Genomic DNA, 6,000 nt, shown 5'->3' with positions numbered 1-6,000 from the left:
CACAGTTAATTTGGTGGACGATAATAACAAGTTAAAAGCCATTTTGCGCAGCACAAGTCAACCCTCACACAAAATACAACGGAACGATGGTGCCCACTGAGCCTAGAGCTTATTGACACTGGCGAGCTTTTGAATCCGAAACACCCTTTTGTAAAAGGACGTTCACTTTTTTTCCCTTTTCCACCTCTCCGAAAGAGAGGTTGCCCTGTCGTCAGGGAGAGATAGACTGCGGGGAGGAGCGGAGTTGACGCCGGAGGGCGAACGAGCAGCGGGCGGGGGCATCGGACAGTTTCATCGCATTGCTATTCGATACCCCCGGCTGTAACCAGCCCCCGGCGAGAGGTGGGAGTTACCCGCCTAGGAGAATCCACCAGGCAAGATACTGAAGGCAGGTGGAGTTACTAAGCAGGTGGACAACCCATTGCCTCGGTGATTATCGGTGTTTTGTTGTCCTTTCAAACGCATGGTGTTAAAGCGAGAAATGTGTGTGTTTTAGTTTTTTTCGACATGAAGGACGCTGTCAAGCTAGCCAGGTCGTCGAGGCTGCTCTGAAAAGGTAGGCACCTCGTCAAAAAACCCGTCTCGGATACCGTTTTTTAAAATCTAACCTTTATTCTAATAACTGTATTTTTCATTCGTTTTAATGTATGTTTACGCAGTACTACTCAAGTAACCCTTCGTATGTCAGCCCCAAAAGATAAAAAAACGAGGCAGATGATGAGCACTTGCAATCCGGTTGCGGTCGCCTCGGTGCGTTCAAGTGAGCCGCTCTTTTTCCTGCACATTTAAGGAAGAGGATTATTAAAAATGACGCGTTTGCTCCCTTCATCTACAACTGGAAGGATTAGATAGTGGAGTGATACCGTAAACACGTGGCTTTCTATAGTCAGATTGCCTGCTTTAATCCCCCAATGCCGCATAATCGCTGTTGTCATTGTCTACCGTAAATGCGTTGATGCAGTCCACAGTAAATGATTTAAGTCATTGACAATTTTAACCTATAGCATTGTCACTGCTTTTGTAGAAAGCGATGACATTATTTTAGTGTTATATAATATATCGACTATACACCTGTTACTGAAACATAACAATCAGCAAGTGTGCCCGAATGCCACAGGTTTATTTCTATCACTCGTGAAATCTGAGATTTGACAAAAAACACAGTGCTTCTGTCTGTTGACCGTTTTTTCTTTTTTTTTAATTTGTTGTTTATTGACATGTTTTGTACTTGCAACACTGCAGTTTTGGCCTTATCTGTGCAACTCCACCTTAGAAATTATCGTTTAACAATTAAAAAAAAGTCTTCCTTACTCTGCTGACAGGTCTTTACCAAAACTGTATTTCACAAAAGATTTAACATTAACTAGCTTTTATTGATAAACATATAAATTTAAGTGGCATATATTCATAAGCCATATATTTTATATTTCATATTACAACTGCGCACCAAAATTGCCCCTTTTAGAGTATGTTGATATGTGTCAGCACCCATAAGTCTTATTTTTTAATTCTATTTTTCTTTACACATACCTACGGCAACAGCCTTTTCAGTATGAACAAATAACGAAACATTCAAAACTGTTCAATGGCAATATTTATGGGAATTGACATGTAAAACACTTAATTATGTTGGCCTAACACAGAGTATTTGTGAACTTTTTCTTGAAAGGATTTTAGTTCAGGAGTGTGTTGAAAGACTTTTTAATACATTACAAATATCTATGAGACTTAAAACGTTTATTCATTTAACCAGTGATTTTCAACCATTGTTCCACGACACACTAGTGTGCCGTGAGAAATTATCCAATGTCACTTTTTAAAATTTAAAATTTTATAAAACTTTTATGAATCATTTTCTGCAAATATGTCATTGTCAAGTGTCTGTGCTGTAAAAACTGGGGGTATTATAAATTATATTGTAGTTAAACGTACTGTTCAGTGTAATTTAATAACATTTTTGGTTAGTGGTGTGACGCAAAATTTTTCCAATGTAAAAAACATCCCTTGGCTCAAAAAGGTTGAAAAACACTGCCTTAAACTACAGTTTGAATGCTGCTTAACCATCAAAACAGCCCAATGTATCCATTGTGCTTATCTTCTTCAATGCAACTAAATAATTTACCCTTTGGTTAACCCTATTCTTTAAAAGTGTCTGAGTGTCTGTTTATGTAAAACACTGCATTTTATCTTGTCATTTTTGACCCTCCTGTTGTATTGAAACTTACTTATAACTGATACAAACTATGAAGAGATGTTGGTAAAACAACAATGCTTATTTGTTGGTCGTGGTCGTGGAGGTGAAAACCTGGGAGAGTAGGAAAATTGTAATAGTATCACTTCAGGAAAAATACACCGCTTCCATTGTCTCCTACCAATCCTGTGCTTTTGGCAACATGATAGTTATGTAGTATTTAATGCAATACTGTATAAATATTGGACTGTGTGGGCGACCATGCAAACAATGTCACCTAAATACAGTCTTATTTTGCAGTCATCATAACATGAATAACTTTTGCTTGTTGACGGCGCTGCAACTGTCAGCTTGTTTTGAGAAAGTGTGTGTTTTTGTGTAAAATAAATCAATGTTGTTGTTTTTTTTACATCACAATGACTTTATCCAGGGAAAATATTACCTATTTTGAGTTTAACAAGTTCACCAAAGGCAAAAGCAAATATACTTTATTTTGATAACAAGACACATTGCACTGCAAATAAATTGACAGAAAAAGAAAATACAGGAAATGCATCAAAAAAAAAACAGTAAAACATTCTTTGATATATCATATCCCTTAACTGGGGGTCCGTTGGGGTCTGTATACAACTCCCAGTATCTCTCTGGCGCGTTTTCAAAAACATTTGATAATGGAAAATACTATGTTTTCTGTAGGTAGAAAAACATGCGACACAAACATTCTTAATGTTTTCCAATGAGTATATCTATCTATATATATATATATATATATATATATATATATATATATATCCATTATTTGCATTACTTACCTTCAGTAGGGTCGTGGGGGTGCTGGAGCCCTTCCCAGCTACCTTCGGGCAGTGGGCAAGGGACACCCTGAACTGGTTGCCAGCCAGTCGAAGGGCACTCAGAGACATACAACTCACTCACTCATTCAAATCTAGGGACAATTCTGACCAGCCAATCTGCATGACATGCATGTTTTTGGAATGTGGGAGGAAACCAGAGTGCCCAGAGGAAGCCCATGCAAGCACGGGGAGAACATGCAAACTCCACACAGGAAAGTTTGATCTCATGACCTCAGAACTGTGCCGCTCACGGGCAAACCACTGCGCTGCCGTTTTTGCCGGTTTTATAAATACATATTACCGTAAATCCCGGACTATAGAGCGCACCTGATTATAAGCCACACCCACCACTTTTTGAGTGTTTTTTTAAGGGTTATTGTTCTATCTTCTTCATTCATTATCCATTATCCGTTAACGGTCAGTTCATAATACGCTACAAAGCCTAGGAGCCAGGACTCTTACTCTCAGCCAAAAGGCCAAGCTAAGGTCCTAGCCTTAAAGCCTTGCTGCGATAATTGCGAATGCACCGTTCCCGGAGGTATTGCAATACCGGGCCGATGCGTGGAGTGGACAGAGCAAGCTCTTACACCGAGAGAGTTTTCAAAGCTTTAATAATAATAATATAACTTTCATCCCAAACCGTGCCTTTGAAAGGTACCAACACGCTAGTAGGATCACGCTCTAAATGCATCCAACCTACCTGTGAAAAAAAAGCATCCCTTACGTGAGAAATTCACAGCAAATTGTCTTCAACCTCTTTCTCACAACTATCACCATCAAGGGCATATTCCTCAGTATCGGAATGTACGTATCTTAACTTTACGGATAATATATGCTAAAACTTAGAGATTGCAGTCTTTCTTGGCGCACATATTCTACTGGTCTTATTCTTACCTTCTAGACTCCTGCACCGCTGGTGGCCGTTAGAAAAATTCCATAAATTAGCCGCTTCACTGAATAAGCCGCAGGGCTGAACATTTGGGAAAAAAAGTAGCGGCTTATAGTCCGGAATTTACGGTATGTATTTGTTTACTTACATGGATACAGTACTGTAGAGTTTTTAATTTTGTGCTGCTCCAAACAAAGTTTTTTTTTTTTTTTGGTCCACTATGGCTCTTTAAACACTTACAGTGAATCTCTACCCTAATCCAACGTTATCAGTATTGGTTCATTGAAACCCTTTAAAAGGTAAAGACTGTGATAATGTTTCTTTAAGAAATTGTTAGGATTTTACATCCCGCACTGGATTTTCTCATTCTTGTTATCAGCCATGTCTTTCAAAGCAGATGTGATGACTCAACTAGTGTTTGAGAAGCTTAGACTCAATGATATGAGCTATACTACCCAAGCTTCAGCTTTAACTATGTAATCCTTTGGTGATTACACTGCAAAGTGTTGACAGTGTGAAGTTTTTCATTCTACTCTATCACTTTTGAGCTCTTACACACTGTTTAATAGATTACTTCCATTGGATTTGGTTGCTAAGATTCTAAAATAAAAACTATTGAACAGTTGATGAAATACAAATACCAGACACTTAAACACCATAGTGATGCAAATATTAGGTTGTATGACAACCGTTACCGATGTATCACAGCGCATCGTCATCATATCACGATTTTAAAAGTAGCACATCTTACTATAATCTGGATTTTCTTTGTGTATTTCTCATACCTTGTAATGACTAATTTACCTATGCAGTTTAAGTTTAATTACGAATGTTTGGGCCACTCTGATTATTGAGGCTCCAGGACTACGAACTAGCAAATCATTTTCAGTATCTTCGTCAAAAAGCTTTTTCTGTATCATACACCATGAGACATCATGGCAGCCCAAATATCACATGATATCACTGTCATGACCTGGCAAGCCTAGTTTTCTGCCACTGCCATCATGTGAAGGAAAATGAAATGGACAACAGTCAAGAGAGAAAGAGCTACCTGTCAAAGTTAAGTCGTTAATGGGGTACCTTGGCCCCCTTTTTGTGTTTTATTGGTCCCTTGATAGCTCTGGAGGATAGATCATTAGCGCCCATCGTTTGTCAGCTTTTCGCCATTCCTCTGTGATCCTTGGCACGTGAGTGGGAGGTATGGGAAATTGCAGCTGTTCAGATCATCATGTCCCGGCAGCCAGTGGCTGAGCTCTCCTGCGATCCCATGGCCAACTGTGCTTGTGTCGATTTGATACCCTGGGTTGCCGCTTTGTCACCAACACACTTCTTGAGCTTTGAGTTTTTACATTTTGTCACTGCGTTTTTAGCCCTTTTTTGAACTTTATATCTGTGGTTTAGTTTTTGTTTGTTGATTATCTAAATCGTCATGCAACAAATTAAGTATTAATTGAAACAGTAAATGTTTTAAAACAAATTGGCGATATTAAATGAATCTTTGCTTTCATGCAAAAAAAAAACCTCATTCATATTTGGGAGAATTGTAGTGGGGGGGTGTTTTTCATCCACCTGCAAACTTGCAAGTACAGTTGTGGCAACATGACTTATTTGCATATCTAAATCTAGGGCGATGTAATTGCTTTGTCTCTTTGGATGAAACAGGACATTGCTGTTACGACTGACTTGAAAAACTGGCTAACGAGGACTCCCGTGGATTTCCAAAATCGCTAGGGATTACACAGGAAAATGCTTTTGATTGTATTTCCTCATTAGACCAATTTTAATCAAGGTACCAAGTTATTTCACCATTTTTAACTTGAAGGCGATGTGATTAGGGAATCAAGCTGTCATCGCAGTGAAGAGAGAAACATTAATGACATGAGAAGAGGCATTCGACTTGATCTCATCACACTATTTTTACTCACTTTACCATGTTGTATCACCTTTTGTATTTTGAATGCGCACGCAATTGGTCAATCGTTGTACAATGTTGTTTTGGCTGAACCCATTCCCACCAATTACTTAAGTAATAATGAAAATAATCATAATGAAAATTAGCCTAAATCACT

General features: G+C 38.5%; 1 protein-coding gene across 13 annotated transcripts in view; it reads left to right on the top strand.

Moving 5' to 3' along the window:
• Positions 1-203: 203 nt before the first annotated feature.
• Positions 204-6,000, top strand: part of sorbs2a (sorbin and SH3 domain containing 2a) — a 66,718-nt gene continuing 60,921 nt past the window's right edge. For 7 of the 13 annotated variants that reach the window (XM_088342075.1, XM_088342077.1, XM_088342076.1 and 4 more), the window contains exons 1-2: positions 204-429; positions 497-556. The gene's annotated coding sequence lies outside the window, so the exon portion shown is untranslated. The remainder of the gene's footprint in view (positions 430-496; positions 557-6,000) is intronic. The other 6 variants (XM_088342080.1, XM_088342079.1, XM_088342070.1 and 3 more) reach the window with 5 other exon arrangements.

The sequence above is a fragment of the Urocampus carinirostris genome, chromosome 8 (assembly GCF_059441175.1).
Source record: "Urocampus carinirostris isolate Australia breed hairy pipefish chromosome 8, RoL_Ucar_1.0, whole genome shotgun sequence".
NCBI lineage: Eukaryota > Metazoa > Chordata > Actinopteri > Syngnathiformes > Syngnathidae > Urocampus > Urocampus carinirostris.
The sequence above is the reverse complement of the archived record's forward strand: the minus strand, read 5'-3'. Positions and strand labels throughout refer to the sequence as shown.